This window comes from Mauremys mutica, chromosome 12 (assembly GCF_020497125.1).
Source record: "Mauremys mutica isolate MM-2020 ecotype Southern chromosome 12, ASM2049712v1, whole genome shotgun sequence".
Classification (NCBI taxonomy): Eukaryota; Metazoa; Chordata; order Testudines; family Geoemydidae; genus Mauremys; species Mauremys mutica.
In genome coordinates this window covers 21,505,758-21,525,634 of record NC_059083.1, presented here as the reverse complement: position 1 = coordinate 21,525,634, position 19,877 = coordinate 21,505,758, and the positions used below count along the sequence as shown (strand labels likewise).

Below are 19,877 nucleotides of genomic sequence, written 5' to 3'. Positions count from 1 at the left end.
AAAAGGCTCTGGGCGGCCCGCCGCGGCGGGGCCCCCCGCGCCCTCTGATTCCCGGCCGCGGCGCGGATTTAACCGGCTCGGGGCTCCCGGGGGTTGCTGGCAGCCCAGAGCCCTTTAAAGCCCAGCCGCGGCCGGGAATCAGAGGGCTCTGGGCTGCCTGCTGCGGCGGGGAGCCCAGAGCCCTCTGATTCCCGGCCGCGGCTGGGATTTAAAAGGCTCTGGGCTGCCCGCCGCAGCAGACAGCCCAGAGCCCTCTGATTCCCGCCGCGGCTGGGATTTAAAGGGCTCTGGGCTCCCCGCCGCAGCGGGAAGCCCAGAGCCCTCTGATTCCCGGCTGCGGCTGGGATTTAAAAGGCTCTGGGCTCCCCGCGGTTGCAGGCAGCCCAGAGCCTTTCCAATCCCAGCCGCGGCCGGGAATCAGAGGGCTCTGGGCTGCCTGCAACCGCGGGGAGCCCAGAGCCTTTTAAATCTCAGCCGCTGCTGGGATTTAAGGGCTCTGGGCTGCCTGCAACCGCGGGGAGCCCAGAGCCTTTTAAATCCCAGCCGCGGCCGGGACTCAGAGGGCGCTGGGCTGCCTGCTGCAGCGGGAAGCCCAGAGCCCTCTGACTCCCGGCCGCTGCTGGGATTTAAAAGGCTCTGGGCTGCCCGCCGCGGCGGGGAGCCCAGAGCCCTCTGATTCCCGGCCGCGGCTCGGATTTAAAAGGCTCTGGGCTCCCCGCGGTTGCAGGCAGCCCAGAGCCCTTTAAATCCCCGCCGCGGCCGGGAATCAGAGGGCTCTGGGCTGCCTGCTGCGGCGGGGAGCCCAGAGCCCTCTGATTCCCGGCCGCGGCTGGGATTTAAAAGGCTCTGGGCTGCCCGCCGCAGCAGACAGCCCAGAGCCCTCTGATTCCCGGCCGCGGCTGGGATTTAAAGGGCTCTGGGCTCCCCGCCGCAGCGGGAAGCCCAGAGCCCTCTGATTCCCGGCTGCGGCTGGGATTTAAAAGGCTCTGGGCTCCCCGCGGTTGCAGGCAGCCCAGAGCCCGGTAAATCCCAGCCGCGGCCGGGAATCAGAGGGCTCTGGGCTGCCTGCAACCGCGGGGAGCCCAGCGCCTTTTCAATCCCACCCGCGGCTGGGATTCACAGTGCTCTGGGCTGCCCGCCACCGCGGGGAGCCCAGAGCCTTTTAAATCCCAGCCGCCCCCGGGAATCAGAGGGCTCTGGGCTTCCCGCTGCAGCAGGCAGCCCAGAGCCCTCTGATTCCCGGCGGCGGCTGGGATTTAAAGGGCTCTGGGCAGCCCTGGCGGCGGTGGCGGCAGCGGCGGGGGGGCGCTCCAAGCAGGGGAGAAAAAACATTGGTGGGGCAGAGCCCCTGCTTGGGATTTATTCATGGGGCTAAAGCCCCAGAGCCCCATATAAGTCGGCGCCTATGCATGTGTCTGGCTGCGGGCTGGGGCTAGGCACCATCTGCCCCCCCAAGCTCGGGAGATCGGATGCTGACTTTGGGAGTTCCTCCTATTCCTTGTATGGAAAGCGGCTCCCCATAGGGCTCGTGGAGACTCATCTAACACCCTCCCCACCGTGACTTTCCCCAGCTCCCTTTTCTTCTTGTTCCTAGCAGAGAAGCAAAGGAGAAATCTCCCAGACTCTGCTGCTTCCCACAACTCACCCCCTCCAACCCCCCCACACCCGCCGCCTCCTCCTCCACACTTGGGAATAAATCCAGGAAGGACTGAGCCAGGCACGCCAGAGCGAGCGGAGAGCTGTTCCCAAAGTAACCCTAATGGCGGCGGATCGGATGGAGTCAGAGTATCTCCCTGGATCCCCTGCTCCACCCAGATCTCAATCGGTCTCCTCCCCACCAGGCTGGGCAGGGGGCGCAGATCCCAGCTTGCGCACTGACAGGGCGAGTGGCTGGGCAGCTTGAGCCTGCCACCCACCTCCCCCGCTTCAGCCCTGCGCTGCCTACCCTGGGTGGGGAGTAGGGTGACCAGACAGCAAGTGTGAAAAATCGGGATGGGGGGTAATAGGAGCCTATGTAAGAAAAAGACCCAAAAATTGGGACTGTCCCTATAAAATCGGGACATCTGGTCACCCTAGCAGGTAGAGGCAGAGCTCGGCTCCGAGTGGGGGATACTACCCCACCCCGGGACCCCCGCAGCTCAGGTACCTGGGGGTCAGTGTCCGTCCTCTCGGCTCTGCCTGCACAGGGCTGGGGAAGCAGCTGTCAGCGCCTGCCCCTCTCAGCCCTGGCACCTCCCATCCCGCTTGCAGCCCCTCCATGTGTACCTCCCCGCATTGCTCCTTTGCTGCACCCCTTCCCCTTGTACCCTCCCTTCACCCACACCTCTCCCCTTGTACCCTCCCCAGTCCTGTCCTCCCGCACCTCCCCCTTCCCCTGCACCTCTTCTCCCGCAACCCTCCTGATACCCCCTCTCCTCCTCCGCGAGTACATCACACCCCGCTTCTCTGCCCGTGTCAAGCCTCCAAGCGCCCTCACACCCGCTCCGCTGCCTGACCCCTCTTTACTAGATCCCCATCCCTTGCCGGGTACAAGGTTTGAGGGTTAGTCCCTATGGCTTCCATGTGCGTTTGGAGCACTAAAGATAGGGCTGTGGGGGTGAGATTTATACTAAAGTGAAATAAAAATAGGAGAAATGGTTTGATCCCCACTGCAAGTGTAAACGGGGATTGCTGTGGTTAATGAGGTGGTCACATTTTTTGGGGGGAGCCCAGTGCTGGGGTGGCAGGAGATGCAGGTGGGGGAGGGCACTGGTGGGTGGGGGGTGGGAGCCCAGGGCTGGGGTGGGGAGCAGCGAAAATTTTTTTTCTTGGGGCGACAAAAAAACTAGAGCCAGCCCTGCCCATCACACCCCCATTCTGTATTAGTGCATTTGTTTTTTCTTCCCTAAGTGTAGCACCGTATTCCCAGATCTGATCCAGTTGCACAATTCCTAAGTTCAACACTTTCTACTTAGAGCATCCAGCACATTAATTCCTTAGTATTATTAACTGTTTGTATTACAGGAGCACCTATGGGCCCCAACGGGGATTGGGACCCCTTTGGGCTGGGCCCAGCACAGACACACAGTGAGAGACAGGCCCTGCCCCAGCTGAGATCAGGGCCCCGTCGTGCCGGGCGCTGCACAGACACACAGGGAGAGACAGTCCCTGCCCCAGCTGAGATCAGGGCCCCGTCGTGCCGGGTGCTGCACAGACACACAGGGAGAGACAGGCCCTGCCCCAGCTGAGATCAGGGCCCCGTCGTGCCGGGTGCTGCACAGACACACAGGGAGAGACAGTCCTTGCCCCAGAGAGTTTACAGTCTAACTTGACAATAGCAGAGGAAGGCGGCTGGGCCAGTGGTTAGGCAGCTGGTTTTAGACGAGACCCACATTCAGTTCTGACTTGGGGCCAGGTATTTCAGGGTGTTTGGTGTCCAACTCCCATTGACTTCAGTGGGGGGTTAGGTGCCTAGACACCTTTGACCATCTGGTGCTTAGGCTCTCTGTGCCTCCGTTCCCATCCCTGCTGTGGGGATGACAGCTCTGCCCTGCCTCCCGGAGGGGTGGGAGGGTAAAACATTAGAGATTGTGAGGTGCTCAGATACTGCAGTAAAGTGGGACAGGGACATACCTAAGAGAGAAAGAAAGGCAGGATTATTAGCCCCATTGTACAGATGGAACCCAGGAGTCCTAAGTCCTGGCCCACCCCCACTCTAACACCTTAGACTCCACTCCCCTCCCAGAGCTGGGGGGAGAACCCAGGAGTCCTGGCTCCCACACACACCTGGTCTAACCTGCTGGACCCCACTCTGCTCAGGAATCCTGCCTCCCAATTCCCACCCTATCCTAACCAGTAGGCCCCACTCCCGTCCTACAGCTGGGAATAGAATCCAGGAATCCTGGCTCCCAGCCCCCTCTGCACTAACCCACTAGTACCTGTTTCTTAGTTTGTAAGCTGTTTTAGGGAAGGGATCACATCTTCCCAGGTCTTTGTTCCACACCCAGCAGTATGGGGGCATTTCTCCCAATTGGGTGCTACTCTAAAATACACATTAAATAATAATGAATAATATTTTCAGGGTTACTGGCTGCACAATGGCAGATGAAGCTGGAAAGTCCCATGCGCTGGTTAAAGCTGAGCTGAGTGTCGGCAAAGCCCAGGATGTGCGGAAGGAGACGGAGTTGAGGATGAAGTCCTACGCCAACTGGGAGGAGTTCCTCATGCCGGCCCCCATCTCCATCGCCATCCTGGGGCAGCTGGTTTTCATTTCAGCGGGGCAGGGAGACTTCTCCATCAATAAGAACCCCCCTAAGGACGGCTTCAAGCACATCAAATACCCAGAATCCTTCAGGGCCTGCTTGTGTCAAGTCAGTAACCAAGGCTGGAAGGCCTTCAACACTGCACACGTCAACATGGACCAGATCAGACTCCTCTCCATGAGCGTCCCGGGACGGATGAAGGTGATTGTTAAAATTCTGTTCCAGGACATGGAGACGGTGAATGCCATGCTGCCAACGCACCTAAAGAACATGAAGGCCGTGGCAGACGACTGCAAAGGCTTAGCCCAGGCAGTGAAGGACAAGTATTCAGATGTCATCTACCTGATCCAGGAGCTGATGGAGGCCTGTTTGAACGCCAAGAAAGGTTATGAGGATGAGCTGAAAGACATCCAGATAGCGCTGCAGCAGGCACAGATCAAGGAGAAAGCGGCCAGGGAGGCACAGAAGCTGGCCGAGCAGTATCACAACCAGGTGAAGCAGCAAGTCGATGAATCCTTTAACCAGTACAATGAAGCCATGAAAGCCATTCCCACAGGGTGGGATGTTGTGGGCATGAATGTTGTGGAGAATATTACAAATGGAATGACAAGTTTTGCCACTGGGATGGCAGGCATGTATACAGGAAAAAATGTCATGCCACAAGCTGGGACACTGATAGCCAGTGTACTGGCTGGCCTAGAGGAATTCAACCATGGAAGCATAATGCCAGCACTCAACATTTTTGCAAAGTCAGGAATGCTACTGACGTTTGCAACGCAGCTCAAAGAGCTAATCGATGAGCAAAATGGCCTCAACATGAAGAAAATCGTCAATGAGAAAACTCAGGAAGTTAACACCAACTGGCTGAAAGACAATTTCCTGAAGACGAAGAGCAGCATAGACACAGAAAATATGTGTGAGCCAAAAAATCAAGCTCTAGAGATCTGCGCATCTGGCCTCCGTATTTGTGAACAGCTGGAAAAGATGGCCCTGTCCCAAAACAAAGGAAAGGAAGAAGAGAAGTCTCTCATTGAAGAGATCAAACGCTTACACCAAAGAGCATCAGAATTTGATTCACATAGTAAATCCTCAGTGGGATCTCCTGCCTTCACCGCCAAGCCGCCGAACGTGGCTAAATGTCAGCAAGACTCAACGGGAGGATCCAGTGCCCTGCGAAATGCACATTTGAAGGTCGAGCAGAGCCGGGAGATGCTGAAGTCGACCCAAGATGAGTATCAGAGGAGCTTCGAGAACTTCAAGAGGCAGAATGATGAGCTGATGGAGATCATGTGCACTATGGAGAAATGCAACGTGCAAGAAATCGATTTTGAGGCAGCCAGGAAGATGCTGATCAAAGGGCTGGAGGCCTTGGGGAGCGTGAAGGAGCAGTGGGAGAAGATGGTGAGGTTCTTCCAGATGATCTCCAGCCTGATTGACTCCTGCCTCAGTCGGGACCTCAAGGAATTTGTGAGCTCTGTCTCGGACGTACAGAAAATTGAAAATTATTCCTCCAAATCCTTCGTGATAGACACCATCTACACCCAGGCGTTCAACGCTTCCAACGTGGCCCACCTGGTGCACATGATCTCTGAGACCTACACCGAAGTGTCCAATAGATACCTGATGGATCGCGTGAGCAGCCTGGGACGACTGATTACCCTGGAACCTTCCGACTTGAGGTTCAACGACGAGCGGGAGGCATTACAAAAAGGTTGCGAAGAGGCCCGCCAAGCCATCTACGACATGGTGATTGAGAAGAAGGAGGAGTTTGATAGGAGTGTCGAGGCCAGGGTGGAGACGATCGACAGGGAGCTGAAGGCTGTGCTACCCCCTGTGAGCGTGGAAGAGCAGAAGGCAATTGAGGGAGCGGTGAAACGGGGGATGAAGGAGCTGACCGCAGAAGAAGAAGACCAATTTGAGTAGGAGAACACACTGGTGGGGTGTGTTGTGCTGTGGGGATTCTCCATAATCAACCAATTGCAACCCCACCTCGCTTTGCTCAAAGTATGATTTTTGCTTTGCAAGACCTGAGCGTGAGAAAAGCCAGCCTTGCAGTCAAGGTGCTGCGCGAGGACATGGCAGACGCTGGTTCTAGTCTTTATTCTGCCACACGCTGTCCTTTGTGACCCTGGGCAAGTCACCTTATTTCTCTGTGATTGGGCTTCCCATCTGTAAGATAGGAATGTATTGTTACCCCATCTCAGCCACGGGGTGGGGGGGGGGAGGGGAAGGTGAGACATTTAGCTATTAGGGAGCCTTGATGAGAACTTACAGAGAGATTCAGAGAGGGAGGAGGTGAGGAAACCACCCATTCTCTATGAAGCAGGATTTTCAGGTTTTACAGATGTCACAAGTGACAGAGCTCCCACTACTCACACTGGACAGAAAAATTCCACCTTCAATGACCCAGGAGAAATTTCCATTCACATGCTGCCATTGGAACCAGCCAGAGAGCCAGACAATTAGCTTGGGGAAGTGAGATAAGGGCTGGATTCCTGGGTTCTCTCCCCAGCTCTGGGAGGAGAGTGGGGGCTGGCGGATTAGAGAAGGAAGCGCTGGGAGTCAGGACTCCTGGGTTCCAGTCAGTCTCTCCTGTGTTTCACTTTGTTTGCTGGAGGGAAAGACACTTCACCACTCTCTGGGCCTCATGTCTGCGAGTTGGGGCCACAGCACGTGCTGGACTCACAGGGCCAGGTGTTCAAGGTATTTAATCATCTAAAGAGGCAAATCAGCATCTAGTGGGATTCTAAATTGGATTGTCAGGGGAGCTAGGCACTCTAGTGCATTGCAAGGGGGGTTAGGCACCTAGTGCATTGCCAGGGGGCTTAGGCCCCCAACCAGCTTGGGCCCTTTTAAGAATCCCACTAGGCCCCCAACTGCACTGTTAGGTACCCAAATGCCTTTGCAAATGTGGCTTACAGGCAGTGATGAGCTGCCAAAATCTTAACAACCTGTTCCCTATAAAAAGTTCTGATTTAAGGGTGGGGGGGAGTGGGGGAGGGGCCAGGTTGGGGGGAGACATACTCATGGGGCCAGGGGCCCCTGCAGGGCTTGGGCCAAATTGCCCCCTTGCCTCCCACCCCCCGGTGGCCCTGGAACTTGCAGGCCCCCCTCTTATCTTGCCAGCAGCAGGATGACTCAGGAGCTCAGCTGAGCTGCCCAGCTGCTGGCCACGCTGCAGCTCTGTGGGGGGTGGGGAGGGGAGGAGGGAACAGCCGGGGGGAGACATCCTCATGGGGCTGGGGGCAAATTGCCCCACTTGCCCCCCACCCCCCCAGCAGCCCTGGAGCTCGCAGCCTCCCCTCTTACCTTGCCAGCAGCTGAAAGCAGCAGGATGACTCAGGAGCTCAGCTGAGCTGCCCAGCTGCTGGCCATGCTGTGGCTCTGCAGGATGGGGGAAGTGGGGGAGGGCCTGGAGGAGACATCCTCGTGGGGCGGGGGTCCCCTGCAGGGCCTGGGCCAATTGCCCCCCCTCCCCTCTGGCCAGCCCTGGAGCTTGCAGCAGCCCTCCCCCTCCCCTTGCTGGGGTATTCAAAAAGTGGCAGCAGGACAACTCTGGAGCTCAGCTGAGCTGCCCAGCTGGTGCCGGCTGGCCACGCTGCAGCTGGGGGGAAGGGCCGGGGGAGCCTCAGCCTCCCCAGCTGGGAATCCTGGGAGCAACAGTATGGTCCGGCCCGCGGACCGGAGTTCTTTGCCCACCCCCTGGCCCTTTAACAACCGGTTCTCCACGGAGGTCTAATTTTAGCAACCGGTTCTTGGGAACCTGTGGCACCAGCTCACCACTGCTGACAGGGGTGTGGGATGAAACTGGGCCAATCTAGCCCCCATTGATGAGGCAAAACTCCAATCAATTTTGACTGGCCCACGGATCCTCCTGATGCTTGGAAATCAGAAGCGGACGTAGCTGCCTCGCTTACTCTGAGCAGCTCCCCAGACCTGCACAGGGGAGATCCACACACCAGGCGCAGAGAACCTGAACCGCCCTTGGACTTCGCGCTTCACAACACCGCAGCACTGAGCCTTTCTAATAAAGCCTGTGGCATTTGCTAGCACTAACGAGCCTGTCGTTTTTTAGTACAGGATCAAGGTGCAAAGTGTTAAAACCTAGATGGGGTTTAGCTTCCGTTAAGAGGGTGGCACAGTCGGAGATGTGCTTTTTACCCAGAGCCTGGCTTCCTTCCCCAGCCAGGCTTTGATTGTCCTCACAATCTGGCTTCAATTTTCTCCACCAGGTTGACCAGACAGGGGTATTGAAATGCTGAAAATAATGGGACCAGGGTCAAATTTTCAAAAGAGCCCACACCAGCTGTGACAGCTTCCCCCCCCCGGCAGGGTAGCACCTGGAACTGGGCTACAGCTGTCAATAGCAGTTATCTGCTGTGTCCTCTTGATTCGGGTTCTGCTGCTATTCAGATTCCCTGGGCTGCTTCCCAATGGCCCTGCCACATCTTTGCCCTTCCCTCAGGGCTTAGTCCCAGTAAATTCCCAGCCCCCCACTCCGGGCTCCTTCTCCTACCCTCCGGCTTCCTGCAGCCAGGCACCGGGTCTTCAGCAGCCCTCCCTGGGCTTCGGTTCCTGTCTGCAGTGAGCTGTCCGTGCTGGTGCTGGTGCTTTTCAGTCAGCCAGTGACTCAGACTGCACCTCTCCAGCTCCAGAGTAGAACTGCCTAGCTCTGGCCCAGTAGCTCTCTTTAAACTAGCTTACTGGTCCCCAATTGGCTGCTTCTCTCACAGCCACTCTAGGGATTTTGGAGGACTTCTCTACTGCTCTTTTTCCTGGGGCGGGGTGTGGCAGGGCCACAAGCCTCCAGCCGGGGGCCTCGGGGCCTGGTCCACCCCGTCACAGTCAGACAGAGAGATTAAGGCAGGTTTGGTTAGCGAGGGCTGAATGAGTGTATCTTCCTATTTCCTATTGCCATCCCCTCTGCGGCAGAGTTAAGGTTGTGTGGCTGTGTTGCTGGGGAACACAGGAAAACAGGGCATATGACTTGAGGGGAACCCCTGGGTCACAGAGCCAAGTCCCTTGCTGTTGCAGGCAGCCCATCATATAATGCTCTTATCACGCCCCATTTTAGAACTAGTTTGGGTGTTTACCCCACTGCTCCTGTTGGAAGGCCCTTCTCAAACTTCACTTTGAGCGTTACTTAGACTGTAAGGCCAGGAGGGCCCATCATGATGATCTAGTCTGACCTCCTGCACCTCGCAGGTCACAGAACCTCCCCCACCCACTCCTGTGATAGACCCACAACCTCTGGCTGAATCACTGACGTCCTCAGATCTTGTTTTAAAGACTCCAAGGGACAAAGAATCCACCACTGATACTAGTTTAAACCTGCAGGTGACCCATGTCCCATTCTGCAGAGGAAGGTGAAATCCCCCCAGTGTCTCTGCCAATCTGACCCGAGGGAAAATTCCTTCCCGACCCCAAATACAGGGATTAGTTAGACCAGGGGTCGGCAACCTTTCAGAAGTGCTGTGCTGAGTCTTCATTTATTCACTCTGATTGAAGGTTTCACGTGCCGGTCAGACATTTTAACGTATTTTAAGTCTATAATATATAACTAAACTATTATTGTATGTAAAGTAAACAAGGCTTTCAAAATATTTAAGAAGCGTCATTTAAAATTAAATTAAAATGCTGCTCTTACGCCACCAGCCTGCTCAGCTCGCTGCCAGCCTGGGGTTCTGTTCACCTAGGCCGGCCGTGGGCTGAGCAGGGCCTGCGGCCGGGACCCCAGACCTTGGGGGTGGGGGTGTTTCAGGAGTCAGGGCAGAGGGCTGGGGTGTGTGTGTGGGGGGTGTAGAGCAGAAGGCTGGGGGTGTGGGAGGTTCAAGGGTCAGGGCAGAGGGCTGGGGGTGCGGGCGGTGCAGGGCAGAAGTCTGGGTGTGGGGGGGTTCAGGGCAGAGGGATGGGGCTGTGGGGGTGCAGGGCACAGGGCTGGGTGGGTGTGTGGTCAGGGCACAGGGCTGGGGTGCTCGGCCCATAGGGGTATGATAGACCCTACGATAACATCCTGAGCTGCCACACGGTGCCAAGCAAGGCAGCTCCTCCGCTCCGCCCCACCCCCGCGCGGGGCACGCCGGGAGCCTGGTCCCCCCCCCCCGCGCGGGGCACGCCGGGAGCCTGGTCCCCCCCCCCGCGCGGGGCACGCCGGGAGTCTGGTTCTCCCCCCGCGCGGGGCACGCCGGGAGTCTGGTTCTCCCCCAGCGCGGGGCACGCCGGGAGTCTGGTCCCGGGTCCCCACCTGTCCGCACCCGGCTCACTCCAGCTCCCCCCTCCGGCCTGCGGGGAAACCTCGCGAGACCAACAGCCTCCCCTCGCGCCACGGGCCCGCGGAAACCCGAATGAGCCAATCAGCGGGCAGAGGGGCGGGATCATAGCGAGGCTCGCCCCTTTCCCCTAACTAACCAATCCACGTCGAGGGGAGGAGTCAGCGGGGGGGACATACGCCCTCAGGCAGTGCTGACCAATCACAGCTGTAGGGGGCCAGGGCGGGGAGGATTGAGGGGCGCTGGAGGCCGGGCTGCCCGCGCTGGTGGGCTCAGGGATCCTTCCCGCGAACCTGGGACTGGGGGCGCCTGTATGTGCTGATAGTGCTTAGCTGCATTGACCCGTTGGGTTTGTCTACATGGAGACCCGCTCCGGATTCATTAAACCAGATTAATCCTCTATGTGGATGCCCTTAATGCAGAGGGAATGGTTTGTTCCGGTTTAGTTTAATTCTATGTTCATTTCCGCTCAGAGTTAAACTAAAATGGAATAGGGTAAGGATGTCCACATTGGGGGGGGGGCTTAATCTGGTTTAACTAATCCAGTTTCAGCAGAGAATCCGACATGCAACGCAGTCCCTGGCTCCCTGGAGGTGCTGAGCTGTATCCAAAGCAGATGAAACACCACATGGAGGAGCCCTTCGACCAGTACAAGGACGAGCAGGTTTCTAGCTGGGCAGCATTTCTGCTGCGATTCTTCCCTGCTGTTCTCTCTGTGGGGCCGACTCAGTAAAGCTCTGCTTGCAGTGAACCCAGGCGTCCGGTGATTCTTCCCCCTGCACCTCAACTGGGTCAAAACTGTCACAGCCCCTCTGCAGACCCACCAGCCGGCCGGGCTCGGGGTGAGGCCAGTAACCAGCGCCTGGATTCACTCCTGTTAGCTTGTGACGCCCGCTGGTGTCTAAACCATCCCCTCTGGTTGCTCCTCCCTTAAACCTCATCCCCCAGGGGGCTCATGGCCCACGGAGACCCAGCTTCAAACCCTCCCCTGGCCCAGATCCAGACCCCTGAGGGGTTCGTCCTTGTAGGCTGGAGGCCTGTGTGTCTCCCCGCCAGAGCAGGGGCAGCCTGGATGGGGCACAGTGTCCCCCTCCTGTTGCACACCCAGCCCCCTTGCCCCATGGGGGGGGTCACTTTCCACGGCCCACTCAATCCTTGGCTGCTCTGGGGGGGCTGCCAGCCGAGGGGCCCAGTTCTGGTCAGTGCTCACGGCTGGTAGAGTTTGAGTCGTACGGGTGCTGCCTTCCATGGAGCCAGCCCAGCCCCACTTCACATGGGAGACAACCAGTGACCAGACCCAGCAGCACCAACCTGGGCTGGATGGGAGCCGGTGCCCCCCAGAGGGGACAGGCCCCTGCCCCATTCCCCTCCCCCCTGAGCCAGCCAGTCTCTGCCCTGGGGCCGGGTGGGAGCCAGCGCCCCGAGGGGACAGGCCCCATGTCCCATTCTCTAAAACCAGTAAAAGCCCAGGCACACAACAGAACTCTCTACCCACGTAACACAAAGCCAGACGGTCTAGATGGTGCTTGGTCCTGTCATGATTCTGTGCTTCTGATTTGTTTTCTCCTGCCTGTTACCCCGGCCTCTGGCCCTGCAGCCGGCAGGAAGCTCAGACACATGCCGGAGCATCTTGCCTAGCTGCAGCCGACCTCTCTTCTGGGCAGATCCTGCTCTGCGGGGCCACCTCTGCCTCGGGCTCCTAGCTCATCGTGGCAGGAGAGATCCCAGCGCCCCCTCATGGGAATAAGAGAAATTAAAGTTCCCACTGCATAGACAGAACGGCCCGAAGGTCAGGGGGCTCCGTTATTGTCATTAAAGCAGCTTTTATTTTGCAGTAAAAAGAGTTTAACTCATTAACAGCCGTGTACTAGTGCATGGGACACAAACCTGTACCACACCAGGAAAATGCGGGGGGGTGGGGGCAGCAGCAGGAGAGGAGCAGGATGTTTATTATCAAGGGAAGGAAACAGTCTTAGGAAAAGCCCCCCCCCGGCAACTTGAACTTTCCAACTTCCTCGCATAGCAGGCCCGAGTTCCCAGGCTCAGCACTGTGCTGAGTTCCAGTTCCTTTGGGCATTAGCAGGACACCCCCCCAGGTGCAGATCTACACAGGGGCCAGGGCTCGTTCATCCAGCCGGGCTGCAGAGATGGAGGGTGCCAGCGTGTGGCTGGGCTCCGGACAGCTGCTGTCAAACTGCTCCCTGGGGCTCTGGCCCCACAACAACGCCAGGGCAAGAGTGCCCGGCCTATGAGTTAAACCTGGCAGGCAATGGGTGGGTGTGTGGGTGTAAACTGCTGCCCCCACCAACTGCCCCGGGATCAGAGAGCCAAGCTCGGTTGTTTCCGTCTTGGGCATCATGACTAATAAGAACGGTTCTGCAGAGCAAATCTTGTCCTCGCTGATCCCCATGCAGCCCCCCCACCCCATGCAGCCCACATCCCCTCCCTATCCCACCTCCAGTAACCTCTGCCCCACCCCCCGACGGCCCCCATGTAGCCCCCATCCTGGAAACTCTTGCCCCTGCTCCCAGTCACCCCCTCACTCTAACCCATTGGACCCCACTGCTACAGCTGGGGATGGAACCCAGGAGTCCTGGCTCCCACTCTCCCCTGCTCTAACCCACTAGACCTCACTCCCCTCCCAGAGCCGAGGAGAGAACCCAGGAGTCCTGGCTCCCACCTCCCTTCTTCTAACCACTAGATCAGAAAAATAAAACACCTAAGACTGAATCCAGGGCTATGTCAAAATACTTCTCAGCAAATTGCTAAAACAGTGTTTCAGATATTAGAATCAGATATTTCTTCACAGCTTTGAGGCAAGAAAATTAATCAAGTCTTGCTTTTTCCAGACTGAAATACCAAGGGTAAGTAAGGGACAAATATTCAGAAAAATAGACCCAAAATCTATGGAGAAAAACGTACAATTTGCATTCATAATTTCTGCAATTGTGAGTAGTTTGCCATTTGATCGGCCATAAATACACATAATTTGCCAATTTTAGGGCTGCCTGAACTCAAACAAATTCTGGAGAAGGTTTAATTCTGCTGGGTTTGAAAACAAACCGACTTTAAAAAAAATGTATTTTCTACTGAATTTGTTGGCTTTTTTGGTTTGTTTTTTTCAAAAACTAACAGATTTTTAGCAAAAATGTTGGGATTTTTCTCCAAAACTTTCCTTTTTTCCCCTCAGAAAGTGGCCAGATGTTTCCAAACCAAAACTGGTTCCCAGACTTACACTTTGCATCTAATTGTCTTAAACTAAATTGCAGAGACAGTCAGTGTAGCAAGCCCGGCAGGGTTCCCTTGTGTAGACGCAGCTCATGCCAACACCAGGAGCTTTTCGGATGGTACAACAAACACCACCTCCCGAAAAGATGTTAGCGAACCCGCCGGAAGCACTCCTCTGTCAACACCGTTGTGTCTGCATTGGGGGTTTTACCAGCACAGCCATGGGGTGTGTGTGGGTGGGTGTTGTTTTCACACCCTGCCACACACAGCAATACCCAGAGAAGTTTTAAGCATAGATCAAGCTTCACACCAGTTACTCCTGAGCCAGAACAAAGCACATCCACATGGGGGTTGCAACGGTTTTACTCCACCACGTAAAAAACAGTTTAGGTCTTGTCTACACTAGGAAGTTGAACTGCTTTAGCTCATCCCGTCTAGCTATCCCCCTGCAGTGTGGAGGCAGCTCTACTGGCATGTCGGTGCCTGTTCCCACAGGGGAAGGGGACTAAGCTAAACCAGTAAAGGCCCCTTCACACCAGTATAACTGTTTGCACACAGGGGCCTGTGCAGGTTTCTCCGTGTCAGTTAACATGGCACAGCCCTGGCTGGGGTTGGCACCTGGCTGGTTTTTCTCCTGCTGGTTGCCATGCGCCAGGGGTGTTTTCACTTATAACCTGCGTGGCCGCGCAGGGATCTTGGGAGGAGTGAGCCGAGTCACGTGGTGGAGAAGGGAGGGCGGGACGCCAGGCTCACCAGCAGGGAGAGTCAGGAGTGGGTACGGGGGTGCGGAGATGGGGGTTTGAGCCCCAGGGGTTGCCTGAGAGGAAGAAGAGGGTCAGGATGGTGGAGGTGAGGGGCAAAGGCTATTTTGGGGGAGGGGGTGTTGGATCTTGGAGGTGGGAGTGGGGGTGGTGGCAGCCCAACTAACCAGCATTGTAGCCCGGTACGATTCTCAAGCGTAGATGGAAACCCATGCGCTCGCCACAGCCCAGCGGTGAGCCTGGGCCTTCAGCTTTTGAAATCGTGGCCTTAAAACTCAATTGCTGCTGCCTCGGCGTCTGCCAGGGCTCTGAGCCTGCAACTGCCCGACTTTAACTTCTCAATGAGGCCCTGGAGTTCCCATGCAGCCAGTCCTCAGTGCAGCCCTTTCTGCCTACTGCATTCAGCACATTAATTCCTCACTATTATTGTTTGTATTACAGGAGCGCCTATGGGCCCCAACGGGGATCAGGGCCCCATTGTGCCAGGTGCTGCACAGATGCACAACGATAGACAGTCCCTGCCCCAGCTGAGATCAGGGCCCCATGGTGAACATGGGGTGCAGAGTGTCTCTTTGGGGCACAGAGTGTCACACTAGGGTCTCCCATCCCCCCAGCCATAGGTTCTGTGTGACCTGTCATCTCTCCCCTTCCCCGCTGTGGCAGGGGATCTGTGTGTCCCACATTCCCTCCCACCCCAAACCATTGTCCCTTGTGATTACTGCACGGGGAATTCTGCACCACTGCGCAATTCAGATTTTTTGCAGAATTACTGTTCTGCACAGAATTTCATTGTTCTCCGCAGAATTGGTGCTGCAGAGCTGCTGGCTGCCACTGGGGGCCCCTGGACCCAACAGAGCCCAGCTCCCCAGCTCACAAGCAGAGGGGGACGAGGGGGAGTGGAGGGGGAGCTGGAGGCTTCCTGGCAGCTGTGGTTCCTGGCACGCCCTGAAAGAAGGAGCGGCGTGTCCCGCAGTGAGTGGAGCACCTGGCCTGGCGGGGATGGAGCCCTGGGCGGTGTCAGCCCTGCACAGCCCAGCACTGAAATCACCACAGGAAACTCTGCCCAAGCCTGGTCTGACCAGCATCAGGCTGTGTCTGCCCCTGGATCCCTGGGCCCTGCGTCCCCTCCAGCACCCCCCAAACACCCCTTCCGAGTACACAAACCCGCCCTCCACCATCCCCCAACTGTACCCCCCCAACTACCCCCCTCCCAGCAGTGTCATCTATTTGGGGACCTCTATATGGCAACCCTACAGGGTCAAGGCAAAAAAAGGACAGTCGACTAATAGACCAGAGGGGCAGCGTTTCCCCCCCAGATGTGCCCAGCTGGCATGTGTGACGCACCCAGACTGAGGTGCCCACCAAAAGCCTAACAGAGAAACAGGCACTGGGTTGTCGCAGGGGTTTCCTGAACTCTCTACTCCGGGGGGAATCTTTTCTGCTGTCTGGATCGTTACAGACAGACTTGCTGACTGGTGCATTTGTAATGAATGATCAAAGTTATTTAAACGGGCAGGTTATACTGTGTTACGCTGAGAGAGAAAATATGCAGAATTTTAAACTATGTGCGCAGAATGTTTATTTTTTTGGCACAGGATTCCCCTAGGAGTACCCATGCCAGGGGCTCGGTGTGCCTTCCCAGAGACCCCATTCCCCCCTCGGTATGGCGTCTGTATGCCCCCTCTGCCATCCACGCCAGGGGCTCTGTGTGCCCACCCTGTTTACCCTCTTCCCCCACCATTCCTATTTTATTCCTTTCTTGCTGGGATGTAAGACCCGTCAGTAGAGTGTCAGCACGTTCCCTCCCCCTGGGGCGATGGGCAGGGTGGAGCTGGGCTGCGGTTACGCTGGAAGATGCCAGTGGCTCCATCAGCCGGTTCACTGGCCTATGGGTAACTGCAGAGTTTGTTAAGCTGCCACATCAGTTCATTGCTGGCCCCAGCCCTTGCATCTGACCCTGCCCTACGTCAATTCAGCCCCACACCCATTTCCATCCCCACCTGAGGCACGGAGCTGCTCCCTGCCCCACCCGTACCCCAAACCCCTGTGGAGCGGGGAAGGCAGTCGAAGGCAGGGAGGGATGGGTCTAAAAAAATCACATTCTCTAGCGGTCAAGGCTAAAATCTCCCACGAGAGCTGGTGACACGGAGAGTCACCTCCCTGTTAAATTAGCAACACAGCGGGGAATCAGGGCCCTCCTTTGTTCTGTGGTTACATGAGGACTTTCCTATTGAAAACGTTTACATTACAGACCTGACGCTGCTTCCTCGAGCTGATGCGCCTTGGATTTCAGAACAGCAGGGGGAAGGTTAGACCCGTACTTGCAATGCAGGGAAGGAATCAGTCTGTCTAGTAGAAGATCCTTCAGACCTGACGGTGCCACAGAACTTTTCCGTTTGTGAGGAATAACATAAAGGGCCAGATTCTGATCTCAGTAACCTGAGTGTGAATCTGGAGTGACCCCACTGACATCAATGGAGCCAGAGTCAGTTCTGATCTCAGTGACCCTGGTACCATCAATGGAGTCAGGGCTGGATTCTGGTCTCAGTGATCCTGCTGTGAATCCGGAGCGATCCTGCTGCATCAGTGGAGTTGTTCTGTACTTGCCCAGGTGTAACAGTGCACAGATTGGATAACAGCAGGCCTCTGCTAACAGCTGGACCCAACATCTGTCTGTGATGCTCACACTTATTTTGTTCTTGCAGGCAGGACATCATCTCGTGGCAGCTCCCCATGGCTCTTTCCACTTGCTCTGGACGAGATGAGGCCATCTGGCTGGTCCCCTCCCAGAGCCAGGGATAGAACCCAGGAGTCCTGGCTCCCAGCCCCTCTCACCCTCCCAGATAACAGGGAGGTGGCCCCTTGAAGGCCTGCCCACCTGCCCACCTGTTCACATGTATTTTATCATCCTTTCTAACAACTCAAGCTAGTAAACACACCAAAATGTGGCCTACTGAAAACAGCTACGTAATTAAAACAAAGTCATGGCCATTAAGTAAAAGCATAAAAATGATGCACCAGAGGCCCAGTTTAATAACCTACTCCTACCAGAGACCACTACAGCTTTAAGAAAAGCGGCTCTGAAAAAATGAAGCAACTGCCAAACCACGAGCATGCTCTGGGCTTTTGCAGTTCACAAAACTATCCCTCTTGCAGGCGTATTAGCTGCGCACACGCTCAGCTTTAAGATGCTAAACAGAGCTACAAGTCCACTAGAAATAGTCAAAGTGGCAAAGAGTCCTGTGGCACCTTATAGACTAACAGACGTATTGGAGCATGAGCTTTCGTGGGTGAATACCCACTTCGTCGGATGCAAGTAGTGGAAATTTCCAGGGGCAGGTATATATATGCAAGCAAGAAGCAAGCTAGAGATAAGGAGGTTAGTTCAATCAGGGCGGATGAGGCCCTCTTCTAGCAGCTGAGGTGTGAACACCAAGGGAGGAGAAACTGCTTTTGTAGTTGGCAAGCCATTCACAGTCTTTGTTTAATCCTGAGCTGATGGTGCCAAATTTGCAGATGAACTGAAGCTCAGCAGTTTCTCTTTGAAGTCTGGTCCTGAAGTTTTTTTGCTGCAGGATGGCCACCTTTAAATCTGCTATTGTGTGTCCAGGGAGGCTGAAGTGTTCTCCTACAGGTTTTTGTATATTGCCATTCCTAATATCTGATTTGTGTCCATTTATCCTTTTCCTTAGAGACTGTCCGGTTTGGCCGATGTACATAGCAGAGGGGCATTGCTGGCATATGATGGCGTATATTACATTGGTGGACGTGCAGGTGAATGAAGCGGTGATGTTGTGGCTGATCTGGTAAGGTCCTGTGATGGTGTCGCTGGTGTAGATATGTGGGCAGAGTTGGCATCGAGGTTTGTTGCATGGATTGGTTTCTGAGTTAGTTACTGTGGTGCGGTGCAGTTACTGGTGAGAATATGCTTAAGGTTGGCAGGTTGTCTATGGGCGAGGACTGGCCTGCCACCCAAGGCCTGTGAAAGCGAGGGGTCATTGTCCAGGATGGGTTGTAGATCCCTGATGATGCGTTGGAGGGGTTTTAGCTGGGGACTGTATGTGATGGCCAGTGGGGTTCTATTGGTTTCTTTCTTGAGCTTCTCTTGCAGTAGGAGGCTTCTGGGTACACGTCTGGCTCTGCTGATCTGTTTCCTTATTTCCTCGTGTGGGTATCGTAGTTTTGAGAATGCTTGGTGAAGATCTTGTAGGTGTTGATCTCTGTCTGAGGAGTTGGAGCAGATGCGGTTGTACCTCAGTGCTTGGCTGTAGACAATGGATCATGTGGTGTGCCCGGGATGGAGGCATGAAGGTAGGCATAGCGGTCGGTAGGTTTTCGGTATAGGGTGGTGTTAACGTGACCATTACTTATTTGCACCGTGGTGTCTAGGAAGTGGACCTCCCGTGTAGATTGGTCCAGGCTGAGGCTGATGGTGGGGTGGAAGCTGTTGAAATCGTGGTGGAATTCTTCCAGGGTTTCCTTCCCATGGATCCAGATGATGAAGATGTCATCGATGTAGCGTAGGTAGAGAAGGGGAGTGAGTGGACGGGAGCTGAGGAAGCGTTGTTCCAGGTCAGCCATAAAAATGTTGGTATATTGTGGGGCCATGGCGGTGCCCATAGCGGTGCCACTGATCTGGAGGTTTATATTGTCACCAAATTTGAAATAATTGTGTGTGAGGATAAAGTCAGAGCTCAGCAACCAGACGCGCTGTGGCATCATCAGGGATCCAGACTAACACGGCTACCCCTCTGATACTGGAAATAGTCACACACTCCTCACAAATATCATGAATATTGTCTGATACTGGAAAGGAGAGTAAAAGCCATTCGCTCAGGCTTACACAATTTCTCTGGGCTGTCGGTTCATACTCTGATGAATACTGCACACAGAGAACAGTAAAAAATAAGGAATCAAGCGGCACAGACAGCAAACCAACCCACAAACAAACACGTGACGACACTGAAAATACGAAGGGAAGTAGAACATGAAGTGGTTGGTGATGGGTATTTTAAATGAGGGTCTGGGATCCAGGCTGTGCAAGTGCAACAGAGCCCTAGAGACCGACCAACTGACCCAAAAACTCAGAGTAGAAGCCCTGGAGCACATTGACACAGGGCTTCGGAGTTTGCAGACAGATCCCTGCTTCAAAGAGCTTGCAGATAAGGTCTTCCTGCTCCAAAACACCTAAGCACCACACCTCGTGCTTGGTACCTAGGAGTCAATGGGAGCCCTCCGAAGAGCTGGAACTACACCAGATCGCAAAGATGTGGCCGTAATGGTTTCCAATACCTCTCCCCAAACAAATGCTAAAACTTCGTGGCCATCACCTGTCTGGAACCCAACTCTAATTGAAAGGCCGAACAAATAAACAGCAC

The 19,877-nt window shown here is 55.5% G+C and overlaps 1 protein-coding gene across 1 annotated transcript in view; it reads right to left on the bottom strand.

Moving 5' to 3' along the window:
- Positions 1 to 10,510, bottom strand: part of LOC123344838 (coiled-coil alpha-helical rod protein 1-like) — a 72,801-nt gene extending 62,291 nt beyond the window's left edge. Inside the window, exon 1 of the mRNA XM_044981321.1 lies at positions 10,486 to 10,510. The gene's annotated coding sequence lies outside the window, so the exon portion shown is untranslated. The remainder of the gene's footprint in view (positions 1 to 10,485) is intronic.
- Between the last annotated feature and the right edge of the window lie 9,367 nt (positions 10,511 to 19,877).